Genomic DNA, 24,211 nt, shown 5'->3' with positions numbered 1-24,211 from the left:
TTATTATTCTTGATGCAATTGTAAACGTAGTTGTTTTCCTGATTTCTCTTTCTGCTAATCCATTGTTAGTATAAAGGAATGCCTCAGATTTCTGTGCATTAATTTGGTATCCTGCAACTTTGCTGAATTCAGTTATTAGTTCTAATAGTTTTTGGTGGAGTCTTTAGGGTTTCCTGTGTACAATATGATGTCATGTGCAAATAGTGACAGTTTTACTTCTTCCTTACCAGTCTGGATGCCTTTTATTTCCTTGTGTTGTCTGATTGCCATGGCTAGGACCTCTGGTACTATGTTGAATTAAAGTGGTGAAAGTGGGCATCCTTGTCTTGTTCCCAATCTTAGAGGAAAGGCTTTCAGCTTCTCGCTATTAAGTATGATGTTGGCTGTGGGTTTGTCACATCTGGCCTTTATTATGTTGAGGTACATACACTCTACATCATTTGGTTCAGAGTTTTATCATGAATGGATGTTGAATTTTGTCAAATGTTTTTTCAGCATCTATGGAGATGATCTTGTGATTTTTGTCCTTTTTGTTGATGTGATATATAATATTGATCAATTTATGAATATTGTACCATCCTTGCATCCCTGGAATAAATCTCATTTGGTAATAATGGATGATCTTTTTGATGTATTTTTGAATTTGGTTTGCTAATATTTTGTTGTCATCACAAGTTCAGTTGGCTTTAAAAGTTTAAATTATTACTCTTAATTTCTATCCATATTTTGTAGCAAACCAACAGTTTGTGGATTATAGTTTAAGTGTAACTAATCTAGTGTGCATCCTTTGTTCAAAGTAATTTTTGTGTTCTTGGTATTTGAAATATTTTAAAAAGTGTTTTGTTTTTGTAGGGCTCTGTTTTTGTTTTGCCCAATTAGTTAACAGTTTTCTCCAGAAACTTGTATTTTTAATGTGAACAAATACACATGAGAAATCCAAGTATTTTATCAACAGCTGATGCTGATATTAAGTGTTCTTTTCCTGTGATTCATATATATACTTTTAATGTATTATTATGGTGTTATTTTATTCAGAAATGTTTTATTAGAATGGGGGTGTACATAATATGCTCCAATTCCCATTGTATAACTATATCACAGTTCTTGGAAGTAGTCCTAATTTATAGGGTTTTTTAGTATTTTTATCTCCAAAGAAGCTGGTTTAGAATGTCTGTGCCATCAATGTTGTTCCAAACAGTTCCCTGAAATTGTCCCCCATGTGTCATTTAACTCGTTTTGATAGTGCAGGTTAAGTCTTATAGCTGGTCAAGGGCCAGTTCTCGTGGTACCTGGGGACTTCTTGGTAAATGACCTCTGTCCTAGCTCAGCAGCTGTTGGCTCAGGAAACCATCTGAACTACCCTGTGTTAATCTGGGGAGGCTGATAAGGGAAGTCTATAGGTCTGTATTAGTGTCAGAATGTTCTGAATTGTTTGTCTCTCTGCAGTTATATTCCAAATTTGTAAAACTGAGTTCATAAAATGTTTGCTTATTCAGAGAGAATTAGCAACCCACACACAGAGTGGCCTAGATGCGTAACTTCTCCAGCCGGAAAAGTAAAACACTGACTTTTAGGGAACAAATGGAACTTTCTGAAGTTGGGATGTGACACTCACTGATTCAGGCTTTTCCACCTGAATGTGTTCATGACTGCAGGCCATCCTGTCTCCCAGAGGACACAGCTGATCTCTCTGCTGAAGCACTGACTTTCCTCTGCATTCATGTTTGATTTATATAAGTCATATTTCTTTCTGGTCCTTTAGAGGAGCATGACCAGGGATACTTAGTTATATTTGTTCACACTTGAAAAAGGCATTTATTGTGCTAATTAGTCGATCCAGAAGATAAATTAACCGTATTTCCCATACTATTCAAGGTACAGAATATCAAGAAAGGATGCTTATGATGGTTAGTTTCATGAAAGGTGGACTTTTGTCTGTAAAATAAACTATAATATTTACTGTTTTCTTCATTAGTCAGCCATTTAATGGATGTTCGTCAAGCAATGTCTGCCATACAATGTGGAATAGAAAGGTCAGCAGAACACCCCTAGGATTTGTACATTTAGTAAGAGGAAGAGGATGAGGCATGATCTAAGATCTTCAGATATCTGATGTAGAAAGAATTTTTTAATTAAAAAAGAAATTGAAATTTTTGAACATTTCTTTCTTAATAAATGTTTTAAGGGAGATTAATCCAATTACTTTAAATTCTCAGAGTAGATTTGAAAACAGTTGATTGGGAATACAATTGCCCTTGGGAGTTTTGCTTTTGCTTATTTAAAATTTTTTTTGTGACAGCAAGTATTATTAAAAACAGGAATTAATGAGTGTGGATTTATAATCTTGTCTTTGTTCCCTCCTGCAATAAATGATAATACTACCACTCAACAATTTTTCTCAGTAATTTTCCTTCTCCTCATCCTTCAGATCTACATTAAGTCCTGTTTATTTCAGGAAATTATCATGACCATGAATATGTTTTTCTCCATGTAATCTTCATTTACATGGCATTTTGTTTTGTAGTACACATTATCATTTACCTTAAGTTGCTATTTAATTCTCTGTCTTTTTCTCTCCAATGAGTTTATGGATTTCTTAGAGCAAGGACCTAGATTTTACATTTTCCTTTAGCCCATGCTTGCCAGAAAATAAAACACATACTAAATGATCAAAAGCTGCTTCTGAATGGACAGAAAGTAAGATTCTCTTGGCCAAATGAGGAATATCCACCTTTGAAAGTTAAATGCTCTTTTGAGTGGCAATGATAGTCTACAAAACCATTGTATTTACTTCAGGTACATTCATGTAGGATCAACTACTATGTACACGTAGGCATTTGCTATTTTTAAGTTTTCAGAGTCTGACTGAATCTTTAATTATTGGAAATATTCAAGAAGATAGGTGTACTTTGTGTAATGTAAATAAGCATGATAATTTGAATTCTTGCGGGCTTTCTGGAAAAAGCCTGGACATAGTTTTAATCCAAACTATGGCCAAAATAAAACAACATCAAAAAGGAAAATTGCCTACTAAATGTAATGTGTTTATTCTTTTCTACAAACTGATATTCTTGTTTCATATTTTGCAGACTCAAGTCAATCTGTAAAAACAAAATATTGAAAAGGATTTGACTTTTGGGGTTTTTCTTCTGGCAGTAATTAGGTTAAATCTGTGTGAAATGTGGCATGAGTGTGAACTCTATGCTGGGTTTTTATTCTAATTCTGTTGCAAAACATTCTGGGCATTGCCACAGAGTTTTTTATTAGGTGGGAGTGAGTAATTTCACTGAAATCTGTATGCCATTTTGAATGCATGAGGTGTTTCAGTTTTAAAAAAATTATAATCAATGAATTATCAGTTAGCATGCTTTTAGGATGTGAAGTAACACAGACATAGATATGTTATGAATTCAGTGCTTAAAAATAATTTTTTCCCTGACCTGAATTTCCACTAGAAAGATCTGATTAATATGTTTTGTTTATACATTCTTTTGTTCATTAAAGCTGATAGTTCGCAATTTTCTTGTGGTTTTAAGTACTGTAGTTACTGGATTGTGGGCTTGCTCATCAGAATGGCTGGGCTCCTGTAATGAGATCAGTGGGTGGTGCTCTCCCTGCCACCCCACACAGCTGCTGCCTGGCACCACCATGTACACCTTAAAGGGCAGGTGGTGAATGCCAGTGCCCTTGGGAAGATGAAGCTACCACATCTGAACGCTGCCATGGACTCCTTCTATACCCGCTTCATTGGTGGTTACACCCCTCTTCGGTTTCACTGTGCTTATCTCTCTGTCCTAAGTAGAGAAATAAACCAAGTCTCTCATCCCTGCGGCCACTCGTTTATTATGATAGTTACGTCTCTTGGATGCACTAGACAATGTACCAACCAGATGTACCAGACAGAGTTTGAAGAGTCTTACTGCTTAGTCAGAGGCATTAAAATCACTCTTTAAAAAAATTCCCTACGAACATCCAACCTCCAGGAGATTCCAAATGCATTCTTAGATGCTTTTTTCTGTTTGGTGACATACTTAGGTCTCTTATCTCATCCTCCTCTCATAGTATTTGAACCAAGATCAACTACTACTACTTTTTTTTTTATTGTAAGTAAGACTTTCTAGCATTTTTAAAAATAAAATAATGATATTTCTTGTCACCTTTCTCAAATGGAATGAACCCTGGTAAAGAATAAACTACACAAATAAACTCCAAAATCTATGCATTAAGATCATTATACATTATGCTCAGGCAGGAGGAGCGCCCATATAATCAGGTGCATTTTAGTTTGGTTTGGGACCTTTAATATATGCCACACCCCACTTGATATGTGGTCACATCCTTAATTAATAAATCTTTGTGTTTATTCTACTTACAACCTATACAATAAAAATCAAAAACATGGAAATTGGCTTCTCCTTTCACCTATTAACAGAGCAGATTAATAAGCGATACCAAATTTTTCCTGAGTAGCTCTGTGTGTTGAGAACGGTTTTAGATGCGGTTGAGGTCCGCCTAGATCCCCTTCACCCTGGTGCCGTGAGCTCTGGCCAACCAAGGCTTACTACCCACCTTCTCTGCAGAAATTGCTCAGCCTGGGAGGTTACAGTCCCTGCTCTCTCCACCCCTTCCCTACCAGGTGGCGGCCTGATGCCTATGATGGGCTGATACAGAGGCTAAACAAAACCCAGGCCCCCCAAACAAGCCTGTCCCTCCTTGTCTTAGTTCAGGGAGGGGGTGCGTGTGGGGGGACGCACTGGTGGGAGTGAGTGGGGAGCGGGCCTGTCATACTCAGGGATGGGTTCTGCTCCTGATCTGCCTGTAGTCCAGGCAAGGCTACGCCCTGCCTGTGACCGAGTCTTTGCTGTATCCTCTTCATCCCTCCTGCTTCCTTTACTACCTCACAGGCTTCTCCTGAAGCGCATCCCCTCAATAAACCACGCCCTCCTGAATCACTGTGTCTGACTCTGCTCCTCGGGTCGCCAACCTCAGGACGAAACTGGAATGCAGAACAGCGCTGTGCTCAGAACAGTTCCCAGAGTGGCTGTCGTCTCGGTTTAGAGGTGAGGACGACTGTTGCCGCAGTGAAGCCAGCTCTGGAGGCAGAAGCCTCTGAATCCGGACTCTGCCACTAACTAGGTACATGGCCTCCGTAAGTAACTTAGCCCCATATGCCTCCATTTCCTCATTTGTAAAATGCGAGTAAAACTAGTTATTGTGAAGCTTACATGTACTAATTTATGTTACAACATGCTTAGGATAATATCTGGAACATAGAAAATGCTGAAAAATGCTGTGTACTGCTTAACCTTAGGATTATGATAATGAAGGTCCAGAAAAGTAAAACAAATTGTCTCAGGTTACAAAGTAGCAAATTTTTCTTCCAAAAGAGAGCATGCTTGCTTCCTCACCCTTCGCTTTGCACCCACAGCTGGGTGAACCAGTCCTCAGACCAGCTCCTTTCTGTCTGTCTTGCTTATTCAAGGCTGTCTTCAAATCGCTGCTCTTAGTATCATTCTTTGTACTGGAAGAAAACTGCTTCTAGCGAAAGTAGCTTGATTGCTGCTCACTCAAAAACTGACCCACAGCTGTCGTTAGCTGTAGGTCATTAAGTTAGGAACCTTAAACTTCAGAGTCTCTTGCAAGGGCTCTTCCTGGGATAACCATGGACTTTCTCCATTTGTAATTTTGCACTATTATTCTTAAAGATTCCACTTGCCAATTTTATAAGCATCTGAGGTCACAAAACCTGAATAAATACCTGGTAGGCAGTACAATTCAAGGGGAAAATATGGTGGGCTGGTCATTGTGATGGATTCTCTGACTTGCTAATGCTCAGTATTTTCAATACCTGGCAGCTCAGTCGCCCAGTGCGCCTATGGAGCTCCGGGCATTCTTCTGTTTGTACTTCACTGACTTCTAAAAATCTGAACCATTTACTGGTGGCTCACTATGTAAGTGTCACAACGTGCTGGGCACCAGGGGATTCAAAAATGACCCTAAGTCATCTGGGATGAGAGTGGAACATGAAGAAAAGATGACAATGGTAAGACGTATTTAATAATAAAGTTATTTTCAAGAAACAGTGAAAGTACGGGAGAAAGTGTGCTTAGAGGATCTTAGTGGGTACAGGGAAGGGTGTGCAGTAGTGGAGGGAGCAGGGGAAGGCAGCTCGAGTTACTGGAAAAAGAAATCATTTCACCTAAAGGGGGCAGGAGGTGTCAGGACACGGAGGTGGGGTGGTAGGCAAAAGGCACAGCATTCCTGACTGTTGCGTAGCTGGACCACAAAGCTTGTGGGTGTGTTCCTTTAGCCAAGATAATTTTCTGCAACATCTGGAGAAAATGTACATGTGTCTGGTTTAAGCAGTCTGGTTCTGTTTGGGTCAGTGTGAGGCCTGTAGAGGATGGTGGCCCTGGGCTCCTGGCAAGAGAAAGGAGTATAGGGCACATGGGTCCCACCAAAAGGATTTGGTAACTCCTCTGTTCTGCCCACACAGACACATCCATCTCTTACCCTGAGGTGCGTACATGATTATTGTGAAAATAACTGAGGGAAGGATCACAAATGCCATGTCCCATATTTAACCTTTATTTTCCTTAAATTATGTTCAGATAAAATAAAATTATATTCAATTCAATTCAATTTGAATTGTTCTTATTAGAATATGAGTTTCTTCAATAACAAATGTAATTGTTCTAATATTTGATAGGAGGAGGGGGGCACCTTCTTTTAGTTTATCAAATACACAGATGATGATAATCTGTCCAGCTCTGGAAACTTTCAGGAGGGTAGAACCCACAATTTTCATTCTCAGCATAACATTATAGCAGTTTAGCAAGTACACCCTAAGTTTCTGTAATGAATTATAAGAAGTATTTATTTTTAAAATGGCATACCATTATTTATATACATGTATATGTATATAGATGATGTTTTATTCTCTGTATTAAAGGTGATTTCCTGAAATTGTTTGATTGAATATGTCCACAAGAAGATGTATGGTACTTTTATTGATGATATGGGAGATGTCATTTATGAAGCTTAGATACATTATTTTATTATTTAGAAAATATAAAACTATTTAACTTATGGGAAAATGAAACAAGGCTTTTATTGGAGATTTAAATAGAATTAAATCCATTTAATAGAACTGGTATCCCCAAACTATTTTTAATGATCTCAAAAAACTATTTTTAAAATTTTGACTTCATTTATGTATACATATGGTATATATGTGATAAATTAGTTATAAATACACATACAGATAACATATATGTGTCGATCAATCTATCTACATATACTGCATAATAACTGGGAATGAATACTTTTTCTCTTTTCCTAACTATATATATATATATATATATATATATATATATATATTAGTTTTGTTTTATCTTTTCATGGATTGCACAAAATCAAAGGATATGGTCTCTTTTTAAAGAGTTCATAATGCTTTCTTCTTATCTTACTATATTCCCTATTATTTTTAATGACTTTTATTTTATACCTTGCTGTTAGTAACTTCTCTGTCCTCACCAGTTGTAAATTCTTACACTATATAAGACATACAGAAAAGGTGCGTAAATGGGTAGAATTAAATGCTGAACAGCAGGGAATTCTACTGCTACGTGTCACACATATTTATGCTTATTGTTTCAACTCCGTCTGAGAATACACTGAGGACTCATCTCTTTACACTGAGGAAATGGAAAGAATGACATGAAAGTAAAGGAGTGCATGTTGACCTTGGAAGACGTCAGGGATGAGGACAGAGATGTCTTGGCATTAATTTTTTAACACCCTTTTTGATACTTAATCGCAGTTAATTCATTCATATGTACGGTAATTAATTATGTGGAAGTAAAAAAAAAATACTCAGATTAAGAAAAGCAGAGGTCACTGACTTTGAAACAGAAATCTGAAGGAAAGGGATTAGGGAAATTCTCAGTAAATTGAGCCTTGTCCCTCTTGTGGCTTCATCAGGAAATATACTGTATTCAGTTGAAGTAGAAAAGGAACATCAGGCTGATTTGTTTCCACTGTTACAATATGATAAACTGTGCAATTTCAGTACAGAAGAGTTTCAAATGGAATACCTCCCAGAAAGTACGTGATTGGATTCGTTCTTTACCCTTGTTTCATAGTTCATGGGATGTTAGCTATAACTTCTTAAATGTGATATAGGCTGCGTAGGGGGAATTTCATCTTTAAAAAAGATCTGTGCTAAGATCTTTTCATATTTTGATGAGTCAATTATCCACAGGATTTAAAACACATTATAATAGACATCATATCAATTGAGTGAAACATCACCAAAACTAATGCTCTTTTGATATTATGCTTGGGAGTTCACTGTTGCCTTTGTGTAAACCTGACACTGAAGAGAGGGAGTTGTACATCTGTTTTATTTCCCATAATAAAGGTGATTTCTGGGAACTGTTGGCTGAATATCTCTACAACAAGATGTATATCATTTTTATTGATGATATGGGAGATGTCCTTTTTGAAGCTTAGACAGATCATTTTCTTATTTGGAAAATGTAAACCTGTTGGATGGACTCACAGAAAGCACACACACACACACACACACACACACTTTTATCAGAGATTTAAATTGAAAGGGTAGAAAATCACAAAATGATCCCAGAAACTATTTTTTAAAAAGTTTGACTGCATTTATCCAAAGATAAAGATTTCGAACTTTTTAGTTCTCAGAACTTACTTAGAATAACTCCATTAGCCCAAATAAAGACACCAGAGACAAATAGCAGAGTGCCATTTAGTTAACTCTGTAAGACTAAAAAGAAAAAAAAAAAGTCTAACATTGTTTTGCTTGTTCTATGACACACATATTTTTTAATGAACCTCCAGAAATGAATAATCAAAAGTACTAATGTATGGTATAGTTATAGAAACTCATGTTTAGTGTTTAAAAATATAATATGAAGCATACTAAAATTATCATTTCAGTAAAATTTTCAATATTTCATCAGATTGCTGTATGTCAAATTAGGCAAGTAATTTAATTTACATTCATAAATTAAACTTGTTTTTATATTCATATCTCATATGAGTTATTCATTCCTAATACATGCTTTTCACAATAGACACTGGGTCCCTCGTTTCGAAGAACTTGCATCAATATACTTTAACATGTGCTGTATGCATTTGCTAATACTGTACATTATACCATCAATTAGAATCCTTACCTCAATGGTTTTATTTAATGGTATCAAACGTGTTTTCATGAACCAAGAGGCTACCACATGAATTTTTAAAATGTACAGTCTCTGCCACCTATGTGATAGAAAGAATACTAGCTATAATTAATTCTACTTTAAAAAGTTAAGAATACTACTTTTAGGGTTGAATTACTGTAGCATGTTTAAAATTTCAGTCTCTTTTACTCTTTTCATAAATGCTTACACACATAAATATACGTGAGCACACCTGCTTGCATATACATGTGCACACACAACTGGACTCAAGAACAAAACTGGAACAGCTTTCAACAAACACTGCTGAAGCTATACTAAGACACATGTCCAAAGAAATGGTCCCTGAATGTAGCAAATAGGTCCGGGTGTGTTTCATATTTATTTCAGTCTTTTAAAGGACATGTAAATTAAACTGAATATATAAAGTGCCTCATTCATATAGTCGATAAATTTCCGGTTGCTTTCTGTATAAGCCCTATCGTCACCAATTTCAAATTCTAGTGCACTAGATTGTATTTGGGATAGTAAAATGTATTTTCTCCATTTAATAAATATTAAATTTAGGGATATATTATTTAAATTCAGTACAACTAGATAGAGCAGTTGGAAACTTTTCACCATTTTCCAAATATTCCTGATTATATATTGTCTATTTGTTCTTACATAATTTTCATTTGAGAGGGAAGTTATCATATAATTTCATTCATTATTTGATGAAACCACATCAAGAAAAGCAGTTAATGCATCATCGCAAATCGCAAATTACAGTAAAAAGGATACAGCAGCTGATGTTCTGCATTTTAAGATTTTAACACTGTTGTAGAGTTTTGTTAGAAATGTCCATTTTTAATTAAATTGCAATCAGGATTTTCAAAGGAACTCATACATAATTCCCAGTAACAAAGGTGCTGTTGACACATTTGTGAGCAGGTGTCTTACTCGATTACACACCTTTGTTAGGCCAGAAGCATTCCAAGCCTCTTCAGTAGTTTTGAGAGTTCACAGCGTGGTAGGTGCTGCAAAACTAAATCTGACTTCAAAGCCTCTGACCTGGGACAACCGCATCCCCAAGTAGAAGTCTTTCCTGCTTCATCAGGTTCTTTTCATAATTGTTTCCCGTGGCCTCATCTGTTGTCTACCTGGTCATTTTCCAACCTCTACATTCTGTATTATAAGCTAACATCAAAAATACATTTATATTTGATTGCCATATTTAAAAAATGTAGCAATGTATAAAACATATGAGGCATTTATTGTTTAGAATGAGTGTTATTAAGTAATTGTATTGAAAAGTACTTTACCAAATCATTAGACATGATGGAATGTGGTCTTAAATTATAGTTCCTGAATGTAGCAGCAATTTTATTTGCGTATCTTTTCCCACTAGAGAATTTAATTCAGCTATTTGTAGCTGGCTTTAGTTTTACTGTGTCTTTCATCTCTTTTAATTAATTAATTAATTAATTAATTAATTTTATACTGAGGTACATAAAATGTGCACTGTATAATGTACAATAGAATTGCACAATAATTTGTGCAATGATTTAAAATGAAATTTTACTGAACTCATGTCTCTGGGAAATTGTTATCTGGCAGATGAGCAGGGAACTAAACATTTGTTGAAGCCTGCTATGTGCTGGGCATTTTGGTATACCCTTTCTTCATTAATGTCGCTTGCAAAGATATTCTATTACTCTTTACAGATGAAAAAAATTCCAGCAATGTTGAGTAACTGAAATCTGTGTCACATGATTAACCACTTAAGAAACGAGGACTTGGATTCCTTTTGCCTGATCCTAAAGATTATGATCTTTCCCATTACTGTCTGAGGAACAGAATATAACCAGATAGGCAGGTGCTCACTGGTCTAAGGCAAAAAAGATACTGAACCGTTCAGGATAACCTGTTTATATGATTTTGTCTAGAATGGTTTCCATTTGAAAGCACTGTTTTAAGTTTTCTATATTGGCTATCCCTTTCAATATCATCATTGGATTTATGTATATCTATACCCTTCCCTTAAAAAATATATACATTTTTCACAACATAAGCAATGGGATTAATTTAAAAGGTAATTTTATAGGGGAGAAAAAGTAGAGGGAAAAAGCCTCTCTATATGTTCAGTGATTCAGCTTAAAATTGTTCTGCCAATGAACTAAGTTTATAAACTATGAACTATAATTGAGCACAATGTGATAAGCAGTTTACATGTGCTAACTCTATTTGAGCATCAAATGAACCCTTTATAGTAGATATTATTATAACTCCGATTTCATTGTTTTGTAAACTGAGGCATAAGAAATGATTACCTTCAGTGGTGAAGTGGCACTTCTAGTACTTGTCGAACTGGATTTCAAGCCCAGCTAGTCTAGATTCAGAGACCATGACCGTTCAAATTATTATTTTCAAATTATTATCCACATTATTATTCAAATTATTGTTATTGAGCACCTCTTGTTACTTGAGAGCTTTCTCTGTGCCAAATTTAAGCCTTTCTTCTATTTCATGAAATTCTTGCAGCTACTCTATAAATTGGTAATATTATGATTTCCAGGTTCAAGGTGAGGAAATCATTTGATAAAGGTAACATAGATGGCCAGGGTCGGAGCTCAGATGCTGTTTAAACACTCCTACTTCTCAACTTGTTCAGGTCTATTTCCGGTGAACTCCGAGTTCCTTTTGTCTTGTTCTTAACTATCTAGCATATGCATTGATCTTTCTTTTTTTTTTTTAACTTTGCTGAGTAATTTCATCTACCTCCATGACTTTCATTGCCATAGAAATGCTGACAGTTTCCAGAGACCATATCTGAACCTGAAATAGAAATGGGATTTCCAACTACTTTCTGCACATCTCTGTTTGGATTCCCTAAAGACAGCTCGACGTCTACCATCTAAACTCATAATCAGGCCTTTCGCTTTTAAACATATCCTTCCCTCCTGCTTTTTTTCTCCATTGGAGAATGAGTGATACTGTTCTCCACCCAGGTGATCAAGCAGAAATGTTGGCAAAGTATGTGACTCCTCTCCTGAACCCTTGATCCCCTCAAACACGGGACCCTATTAATTTCATCTCTTCTTTGTTACATGATCTTTAAGAAAAAGTCCTAACATTTTAGTATGGCTAGTAAGGCTCATTTTGATTGAATCAGATGGCATTTCTGGCTTCATGTTCACTGTTGCCAGTGGCTGGAGAAAAGTGGAGGCAAATGAGGCACTTAACTTGCCTCATAAATAAAACTTCAAGGTTCACAAAGAATTAGCATTGACGATAAATAAAATTAAATGTAATAATTAAAAAATAAAAAATCAGTATACAAAATTTCTTGATGAGCAAATGCCAAATTTTAAATAAAGAGAGGGTACAACAGGGTCAGGTTAGGGCAAGGCAGGTGGATGAATTGGGGAAAAAAAAAAGTTTCCATTAAAAAAAGCAAACCAAATTCATGGAAATTCATGACCTATTATTTATTTGGATAACTTTTCTATTGTGACTTTAGAGCTAGAAATCATCTGATTAATTACTTGAAAAATACAGGATTTTTTTTAAATGTAAGAAAGTATAAAGAAATCATATAAAATAATGTTCACACAGTACTTACTGCGTGCCTATCAATGTTCTACACTAATACAAATAATGATTCATTTAATCCTCAACGACTCCATTTAACAGATGACTCCAGTGTGGTTAGAGAGCTCAGGAAGTTTCCTAAAGTCCCTGTGGACTGAACCATTGTTAAGATTTAGATAATATATTCACCACCCAAAGTGTCTTATCTGGTTAGTGCCAGAGCCAGGATATGAACCCAAAATAGGAATCCAGGCTTAGGAGTCCAAGGTTTTACCAGGGAGAAGAGCCTCCTCTCATGAATGTACGCGGAAGTCACGCAAGAGCGTATGTCAAAATTAATTTATTCCCTTCTCTAATCCTCCTACAAACAGTATTCTACTATTCAGGCTACTGAATTTTGCTTGCAATATTACTTTATTTCTCTACTGATCAGGTAAGTTACTCATTTACATGCAATCTTCCTGCTTAATTGTTCTCATGTAAATGTAATTAATATTATTCATATTTAAATGCAAGAATAAATTTGTATCTGTTCTTAATTCAAATGCTAACTGCAGTACACCTTATTCAATAAATACATAAAAAATTTAAAAGGTTCATAGATCTTTTATCCTAAATTTATGTAGTGTCATTTAAATTTTTTTCCATTATGATATTATGTGATACATTTTATGAAAGGATTTATACCACAATATTAATTGTAGATATATCTGACTGATGAAGTCATGAGCAATTTTTATCACTTTTTATATTTTCCTTTTCTATCATATTGATTTTCATTAAGTAAATATGCTATTTCTATAATAATATAAAAATGATACACTGCAATTTTTATTCATTTCTTTTACATTAGAATATTCCACCCAAAATAATGAATGTTGAAGAATTCATATAAAGACACAGCCGAAAATATGTGTATTTTGTTGCAAATCCTGTTATAAATGTTTCCAGACATACATTCATTCAAAGAACACTATCTTTTATTATAAATAAATATTTAGAGAGGAACAAAATCATATAACTGAAAAATATCTTGATAATATATGGAACTGTTTTATATTTCATGTTTCTATTATCCACTGAGCTTACTTTGCTTTCACTTATTTAAAGAAATGCTATTTACTTTTTATGATTATTAAATTTCATTTCACTCCTAATAGACATATTTTGTCATGTCCTATTCTTTTCTTATCCTTCTCAAATCACAGTCTACAAAAATTTAATCTTTTCTGAATCCTTTTTCAACTTTTTTTAGAAGGCAAATACATAAAACTCTTATAACTCTTGCCCCCACAACCCCCTGCCCCAACTCAGATTTAACAGATGGTTAAGAGCACACAGCACATTGGCATAAAACTTCTACCTTGAAGAATGACTCTATTGTTAATCATATGTTAATTTGCATTGGATATGCACTCGCACTAAAATTTATTTCAATCAATAATGGACCTAATAAACATAAAATTAAGAAAACTCAGAATAATCCAGCTTTGATTACTTCACCTAGCTCATAGTTTATGACCTTACGTTTCTGCATCATTTTTCCAGCAAATGTTTCTAGTACATCTCAATGGTGCTTCAACATCCAATTTTTCATTCTCAAATGAGACAAACATTTTCAAGTGATGGAAGCATCATCTCCAGGAGAATGGAAACCAATGTCTTAACGTAATTTTTAAATGCAACTGTACCCTTTACTCCCAATTGCCCTGGGTCTGAGATGAAGGATCTTGCAGACCATTAAGTTCAATGAACTTTTCTCTGAATCAGCACAAACTCTTTGGCACAGGTGTTTCTGTAATCGTGATTCATTGGGAAAGTTCTGTGCTCGGCGGCCCTCAGACTCGTACTTCCGCCTCATCAGCCACACGTCAGTCTAACTCCACCCCATGCGCTACATCTCTGGTGTCCTTAAGAAGCTGAAAACTTCAGAGGGCAGATTTGCAGCTGTGATGTATAATACAGAACATTTCATGAAAAATGTATGAGATTTTTTTCTGATATCTCCTTTGTAGAGATCTGCCAGAGTCATAACCATCTAGACATGTTTATTATACAGATTTTCTTAAAGAGGCTTTCGTCGCTTTTTGTGATGTAATGTTCCCTTGTTATTTCATAAACAGAGAGTATTGATACTCTTTCTGCAACAAGGAGTCCTAACCTCAGGAACACAGCTGCTGTTTTTTTCCCACGAAATCTGTACTTTGAATCATAGAGAAGGCTACACCTTGATATAACTGTAGTATTTGGTATATACTTTCTGACTTGCTAATAAAAACCAAGTAGCTTATATATATGTAAGAGGACATTTATCTCCTTTAACAAATATTAGATGCCTGCATAATCAGACATCTCTCAAAAATGATGTTAGTGAAGAATAAGATAGTCCTTTGGGTCACTTGACTTCATAATGAAAATAACAAGCATTCTTGGCTATTTTCTGTGAACTCCAGTTGCCTTTATATATCATCTATCAACTCTTGATGATGGACTTATATTAATTTATTATTTTTATTCTTCCATATACATGTACAGACTTATTACTTGTATTCTAATCCCTTTGGGAGCAACAAAGAGGTCATTTACACTCCTTTTGCTTTGCAAATACTGTAGTGAGTACTAAAATGTTTCCTTCTTTCCTTCCTCCTTAATTTCCTCTTTCATATATTCATTTATAAACTATGTCTTCAGAATTCCAGTGAATCAAGCGCTTTGCACATAGTTATTATCATCCTAATAATGTAAGTTTTGAAAGAACTTTGTAACTCTATAGTGCTTCTCTATTTACCACTGATATTTGATATTACAAGGCAAATATATTGTAAACCTGATAAGAGGAAAAATGTATGTATTGCAGAAAACTGAAATATTGTGATAGCTCACCATTGATCTATCAAAGACATGTCTATTCAAGTGAGAAACCTGTGTTCAATGAGAAATAAAGATTTCAAGATTTATACAATTAGCAATTATTTCCATGATAAATAGTAATATGTGAGGTTTATTTTTTGTTTCTTTCATTGTCTTTGGCTTTTTATTTTTGGAAAGGAAGCACAAAATCTAAGAGGTTCTTTGACAGACTTAGCAGTAAGTAACACATACAGAAAAATACAGATGCTTTGTTTAAGGAATATCCAAAATTGTTTCTAACACACCTCCTGCAGTATATAGCAACAAAATCTTCATACAAAATTTTAAGAACTATCTCACTAGGCATGAAGAGCAATCCCTCAGTGGTAAATGGAGACATATTACCACTGACTAGTAACAAAAAGAAACCATTATTTCCAGGGAGAAGCAACATTTAGTGCTCTTTTTCTGAAACACAGACTGTTAGATAGAAATATTGATAGAATAAGTGATAGACATGTGACATATTAGCATATATAATGGAAATGCTAAGATAAGTTTGTGACAATAATGATAACAGATTGACCCAATGAAAGGGTCATAATAAGGATGATCTTTACAGGTACATTCCTTTACTGCACTCAGTCTTTGGATTGAAAAGTGTTAACAGTAGTCTCTACGTATCACTTTGAATTCAATCAAAATTGAAGCACAGAAGAAACACTTCCCCCAAATCTCACCATCAATTTAAATAACAATATAATATAAAAACAGTGAGGATGCCAGGGTGTTTGTTTTATTTTGATTTATGATCTTCTGGGTATTATTTCTTGGGCTCTTACCATGAGTCAAGTCATGCACTCAGTACTTAGCATGCCTCATTGTCTTGAATCCTCTAAAGAGACTGATGTGGTGGAGTTTTTAATGCCAATTTAAAAAGTGACAGAACTGAAATTTAGAGTCACTTATTTTACTATGCAATGTTCTTTACTGGCAAACTTGTGAGAAATTCTTGAATGGCCATAGTACTATGAATAGGTATATTTCTTCTTACAATTCATATGTTTTATTTATTAGATATTTGCATAAGAGTTTCATTTTTCTTTTTTTATGGTGTTGCTAAAATAATTGGAGCCAACAATACAATTTATCTGGAAAAATATACATAGACATAATTCTTCAGTATGTATATTTAGTTCAAACCAGTATCCATTTCAGCAGGTTCCCAAACTTGATTTTCTCCATTACTTTTAATTTAAGCTGCCTTAAAGTACAACAACTAAGGTAAAAAAAAAGTATTAAATTTAATAAATAAATGTATGAATACATTGACCAAGTGGGCTTTTCTACTGTCTGCAATTATCTTTCTTTTTAAACCATCAACTAAGTATTGCAATTTAAATTGGCTTCATTTGGTCTGTGCTGGGGAAAGCCAGTTTCTTCCCTTCTTCTGTGGATTCTGATCACTCCCTGGATAGGGTGAGAGAAAAAAATGCATGACCAATCTGCCAGAGGAGTCACTGTCTATGGCAGCTATTGCCTTGCAAAATGTATTTCCTAAAAAAGACTTGAAAGTCAGCATTGCTCTTTTATACATGGGTATTGTGTTAGCAGGCATGAAAACATTAATCTCACTGTCCATCGCCATCAGAGCTCTTCAATAACAGGTGCATTGTTAATACAGTAATAAGATTGTGAAAGGAATCTTTTTCTGAGCAGTTGGCCTCATCATTGGGCTTAAAATATCCGGTAGACCATGTTGTCAACAGAAGTGTTGTCATCCAGGCTTTGCTGTTCCATATATAGAACACAGGCAGAGTACTTAGCACGATTCTTAAGAGCCCTAGGATTTTGCAGAATGGACAGCGAGCATTAGCTTCATTTGAAAGTCACCAGCTACAATAGCCCCCAAGAAGAGTCAACTGTCCTTTGAGGATTTGAAGCCAGGCATTGACTTCTCTTCTCTAGCTATAAAAGTCCTAGATAGCATATTTTTCCAATAGAAGGCTATTTCATTTACAGTGAAAATCTGCCGTTTACTGTAGGACCTGCATTAATTATCTGAGCTACATCTTCTGGATAACTTGCTGCAGCTTCTCCATCAGCACCTGTGGCTTCACCCTGATCTTTCACGTTATGGAGATGGCTTCTTTCCTTAATCCTCAGGACTCAAACTCCGCGAGCTTCGAAGTTTGCTCCTTCGCCTTGCTCACTTCTCAGCCGCCATAGAAATGAAGACAGTTAGAGCCTTGCTCTGAATCAGGCTTTGGCTTAAGGGGATATTGTAGATGGGCTGACCTTCTATCCAGACCACTGCAACTTTCTCCGTATCAGTAACAAGGCTGTTTCACTTCCTTATTATCCGTGTGTTCACTGGAGCAGCGCTTTTCATTTCCTTTAAGAACTATTCCTTTGGATTCACTTGCCTGACTGATACAAGAGGGTTAGCTTCAGCCTAGCTCAGCTTTCGACATGCTTTCCTCACTAAGCATAAGTATTCCTAGTTTTGATTTAAAGTGAGAGACATATGAGTCTTCCTTTCATTTGAGCACTTAGATGTCAAAGTAGGGCTGTGGACTGGCCCCACTGCATACGCTTGTGTCTTAGGGAATAGAGAGGTCCAAACGGTGGGAGAGAGATGGGGCGATGGCCCGTCAGTGGAGCAGTGAGACCACACACATATCAGTTAAGTTTCCCTTAAGATATGGGCATGGTGCATGGCACTGCAAAACAATTACAGCAGCAACATCAAAGATCCCTGATCACAGACTACTCTCGCAGATATAATAACAATAGTGAAAACGTTTGAAATATTGTGAGAATTACTAAAACGTGACCACAGAGACATGAAGTGAGTAAATCCTGTTGGAAAAATGATGCAGATAGACTTGCTCGATGCAGGGTTACCACAAACCTTCAATTTGTAAAAACACAATATGGGCTAAGTGCATTAAAACAAAGAGCGGTAAAATGAGGTGTGCCTGTACCTAATTACAGAGTTACTGTGAGGATTAATATGAGATACTCCATATAACAGACCTAGCAAATGTAAAAGATTCAGTAAATATGAGTTGTGGTTGTCATTAGTGTTATTACTCTATAATTACTGTGGAATTTAGGGTCATATTGCATGTTTACAGGTATCACAGGGAGTTTGTTTTCACTCTTCTGGAGAAATGACAATTTTTCAGGAAGTGTGAGGGAAACTTTCTAATTCAGGTTCTGTCAGAGCACTATTTTGTTTTTAAATATGAGTTAGAAATATTTGGTTTATAGGGGTATTTATGTAAGTTATGGAATCAGATAGTCAATATGTACTGTTTGCTTAACTACATTGGATTCATTAGTTTCACTTACATTAATTCCTCTCCAATTGAAAATACAATTTATATAAAATGAGTATTCACAGTAATTATAATATTTGTAATGCAAATATGGATGCTTGTTGATTTTCAGCTAAAGTTTTGCTATCTAAATATATATTGGAGTTTGCTTTAGTGACATTTTCCTTTGAAAATATATTTTCAGTATGACTCTAATGTGGCACACTTTGCAAAAATTCATAGTTATCATTACCTTTTTCCTTTCAGCTACAATCAACCATGTACATATCTGTATTTCATTTCTCGCTTTATTTTTGCCTTCATAAATACATCACTCTACTTAAATTGTAGCAATACCAGAAATTATTTGTCAAAGTAATTTGGCATTTTAAATGCAGTTTTGAAAAACTATACTTCTTTTTTAGAACAGTTTTGAAAATAATTTTATCATAAAGATATTCTCTCACCAACTCATAAGTTTTTTAAATTTGGATTTTCACAAATCCAGTTTTTTAAATGTTAGGTATGTCTGAATTATAGTGTCCATCATTTAAAAGAAGATGAAAAAAAAGAAGTCTCCAGGAAACAATACTAATTCTTGCAGAAATTCCATACATGCAATAATTGTTTTAAAGGAAAATACATAGCAAATGAATAACTTGCTTCATTCATGAATAATTGATTTTTAAAAGATTTTAAAAGAATGATTTAAATTGATTTTAAAAGAATGCTGACCTAAATAATTTTACCAGGAAGGAACAGCATAACTGGTTTTTCTTATTGCTGGAAGTACTATTCATGGGGTGGAATTAGTTATTTGCTACGTAAAAGATAAGATCCCCAACTTTTACCATTTCTACATTGTGGTTGGAAAGTTAGGCTTGTTTAAAAGAACAAATCCAATATTACTTCCTGTGAGAAACTTGGTAAGTTTTCTAGAATAGCAAAACGTATACAAGAGTTTCAATGTTCTTAAGAATATTAGATGAATTTTAAAAATTGCTACTATTTATATGATATTTATAACACTTGTTTCAAACTTAGCAAAGCAAATTTATGTGTATTTATGTGTATTAATAAATGTCTAGTATGTCATCATAACTTGTTTGTTTTTAAACTGTTGGCACTGTTACAGGAAAAAATAAGGCAATATTGTCAAGCCACAAAGTATTGCTTAATCTCAGCTGTAAACTATTATTTGTGTTTACATTTGCTCCTCTGCTGGGAGGTAGAAACCACCTGAAATTACATGACATAGAAATCCTGAGAATTTAATTCTCTTGGAGGCATTAGGTTTGTAATATCAGTATGATCATTATATTCAGAAACAATACAAACAATATAGAGTAGATATCATTTACTGTTACTGACTTTTAAAACAAATTATTTTTTATATTCTTACCTCAAGTCCATGGCAAAGTTATTATTTTCTCAATGTTGTGGGTAGAAAAATCAAGAAGATTGAGTAATCTGCCAAAGTATTAGAAATAAAAATCCTTAAAAGTGGGATCTGAACCCTATTCATTCTGGCTTTGAAGTCTATATAAATAATCATCAAACTTTCCCTTTTATTGCTCTACAAATCATTGTTTTTAGGGAACACTGGTATATTATTAGTACACTGTAGAAAATGTTAAGGGTATAGGAGTAGATTCACTAAATATATTAAAGTTTCATAATATATTGACCTGGTAATAAAATAAACCTTATTAACCTGAATGAAATGATGTTCCACGTTATGTATTTTTGTTGTTTCTAAAGGGCAAATAGAAATTTCCTTAAATATTATAGAATCAAATTAGTATTGAGTGCCATTTAAAAAAAAATCAATGTTTTGTTGGTAAATTTAATATTAATCATTTCCTGCAGTTCAGTACATCTGGCTGATGATTTCCATACTCTTTAACATATCTGTGAGTTTTAACAGCTCAAATCACCTACTTAGAGTGACTTCCAGGTAGGTCAAAATTAAAAATTTAGTAAATGGTATGTTCTTTATTTCAACTTTTATTTTGAATGTGCTTTTATCCATCTACCATTCTTGATTATAATAATGAGTACTATAAGTCAGATAAAATATTATTTATAACATATCTATAAAATTGTATCCCTAGTCATAGAGGTTTAGTGACATACCTTTGTACCTAAATACAATGATAAGATGAAAGATTCATGTTTATAAGCTAACATTTGACTGGCATGGAGTAAGCCATTTAACCTTACATCTCAATATATGATATGGTAATTGTCCCTTATGATTCTGCTTACTCTAGTAGATACCAAGTCACCTTCATGGATTTGGTCTTAATATTTAAAAAATTCAGGACAGTCCCTGCAATTTATTGGTATACCATAAATACTAACTGAAATGAATGAATGTCTCCTATAAACATTAGCAATATGTAACATATCCTACAACTGAAATGAATCCTATAAACCTTAATAATTACATTATAAGCAATTATATAAAACACAAGCTACTATAAAGAAAACTAACTTAAATTTTGGGGTTATTGATTTTGAAAGAACGCTGAGCTAAAGTACTGCACTGGAAAGAGAAGAACTTGCTTCTGTTTGGAAGCACTAAGTATGGAATGGATTCAGTTATTTGCTGCAATCTTTCTACATGAGATATAAAGATATGCTAAATATGCGAATATCTCATAGCCCGGAAGCCTGTCTTTAAGATAGTTAAAATTTAAGAACATAAATATTTTTTTCACTGAATAAACCTCTGTTGAGGTTCCTGGGACATTCCACAAAATTCTATTGTGCCAATGCAGCTGAAATGCGGCATTATATACTATGTTTTACCTAGGCCGGTGTTTGAGGTCAAGAAATACTTGATTCTAGTCTGGTTCGAATAAAGCCAACAGATCAGAAGCCCCCTTTAGTAGTAGTTAATTATCATGAACAAAACATGCATTTTCATTAACATGAGTAGGTATAAGCACAGAACCTCTAGTGAGTACAGACAGTGCACGTTTTACATGGATACTGCAGGACTGTATAAACGACTGCAAGTAGAAACCAGGAAAAGTAATCCTAGCTAACAGTGGGAAAATTTATGATTCTTACAGACCTTTAAATGTTTTTGTCAAAACATTAAAAACTCTCTTGTTCTGGGCTATAAATGTATAGAAAAAAATGAAACAAAATACAGAACTAATATAGTATGGGGTAATTTAAGACATTATAAACATAGAGAACTCTTTTTTCCCTTGTAAAAATTTGATCAGGAATAGTTTGAACAATGCTTGCCTTTATCATCTTGCCACAGAGCTTTCAACACGGAGTGTGAATCATTTTTACATCTGAGGAAGTGCCGCATCCCCAAGTATAGATTAGCTTAGAACACACTATCTTTTGCATTTTCAATGTCATGAAATATTTCTGAAAATTCCTTTAATATGAAGCTTTTTGCCAGGGTCTCCTCCTCTGGGACATATTCATCATTTCTGTTACAACCACTTCCTCATTTATGTTGAACTTTGCCCCATTAATTTGTTCAGGCTACATATCCAGTGTCTCTTGAACAATGGCAGTGCCAACATTCCAGAGTCAGCTATTTCTTCTACAATTTTGTAGAATTTTACTCTAATTTTGCTACACTTTCAGTTTTTTTTGGTCAAATTCCCTCATCCAATTATCTATTTTTGTAAAATGTCATGTGGGAGACAAGGAGGCAACCCAACTACAAACTTGGCTGTGGTTGCATCAGCTGAACAGCAGATGCAAGGTGACCAGTCAGAGACAGTCTCTGAAATATGTGATGTGACTGTTCACTTATCATGATGCCTATCTGTTATTTATGCACCGATTTATTAGGACTGAAGTTAGCAATGAAATTTGCACTTTATGTAATTATACTGGTTAATAAAGCATGGTGACTGAAACTTGCACCATGTTGGGGAAGGGGCACCAGTGTGATTTTTATCAGACCATGCCAACTGTAATTTATGCATATTTGAACCATCCACAGCCAGCTTTCATATGTTTCTTGAATATATGAGATCTTTATTTCATATATTTCTTGACTATATGAAAGCTACTCATTCTGTACATCAATTATATATCCTATTTATTTTTGTTTGGTTTTGGATTTTCTCCTAGATGACCCTGGGTTTTTCAGATAACAATTATGTTATCTGCATATAGAGACAGTATTGATTTTCAGCACTTGAAATTTCCCTATTGTCTCATTATGCTTGTCAATGCCTTTAATAGAATGTGAAACAATGGTAAAGAAAGTGGGCATCCTTTGCTTGTTTTCATCTTAGCAAGGATGCAAACAGCATGTCCCCATTAAATCATGTTGGAGTAACATCTGCCAAGAAAGAATCTACTGCATTGTTAACTACTCTTTTAACAACTAACGTGATCATATAGCTTCTGTCTTGAGATATTTTCATGGGTGAGTTGGGGTAAAGCCTACTATAATATCAACCTATCCATGTATTCCAGGAAAAAAGAACATTTGGTCACATGCTAGTCAATTCTTTCTGCAAATATTTATTTCAAACTTTTATTTTGACATCTTTAACAGAAAATGTTTATAGTTTTATTTTCTGTACATGTGTAGTATGTCATATTTTCAGATTTAGATGCCAATGCCATAATCATATCATAAAACATTTTGGAGGATGTTTTCTACTGTGCTGGGCAAGGTTTAGTTAACATTGGAATTATCTGTTTCTTAAAGAATGTAAACATTTCCCTTCGAAGGCTGTGGGCCTAAAACATATTTGCAAAGGTTCTCTGAAAATTTTTGTTTCTACATCTGCTTCTTCCATTGGTTTACTTAGACTTCCCATCACTCCTACGGTCGGGTTTGGTTAATTACATATTTTGAAACTATTATGAATGGTATCCAGCATTCAAATTTATGTACTTTGAATTATAAAAAACTAGCATCTTAAACTTCCTTTTTTGTTTCATTTTCATTTTCTCCCTTACAATTTTCCATACCTTCTTATATTTTTCCATGTTTTTGGCTGTTGTTGTTTCTCCTTTTCTCTTTTTTTTCAACTTTTGATACTGTTCTAATAAAGAAATCTATGCAAATTTTCTTCTTCTCCCATCTTTTTTATTGTGGTAAAATATAAATAACGTAAAATTTACTATCCTAGCAATTTTAAAGTGCACAGTTCAGAGTGGTATTAAGTACATTCACACTGTTATGCAACCATCACCACCACCCATTTTCAGAACTCTCTTCATCTTATAAAACTGAAAAAAATTGTACATATT

Source organism: Manis pentadactyla, chromosome 7, assembly GCF_030020395.1.
Source record: "Manis pentadactyla isolate mManPen7 chromosome 7, mManPen7.hap1, whole genome shotgun sequence".
NCBI lineage: Eukaryota > Metazoa > Chordata > Mammalia > Pholidota > Manidae > Manis > Manis pentadactyla.
The sequence above is the reverse complement of the archived record's forward strand: the minus strand, read 5'-3'. Positions refer to the sequence as shown.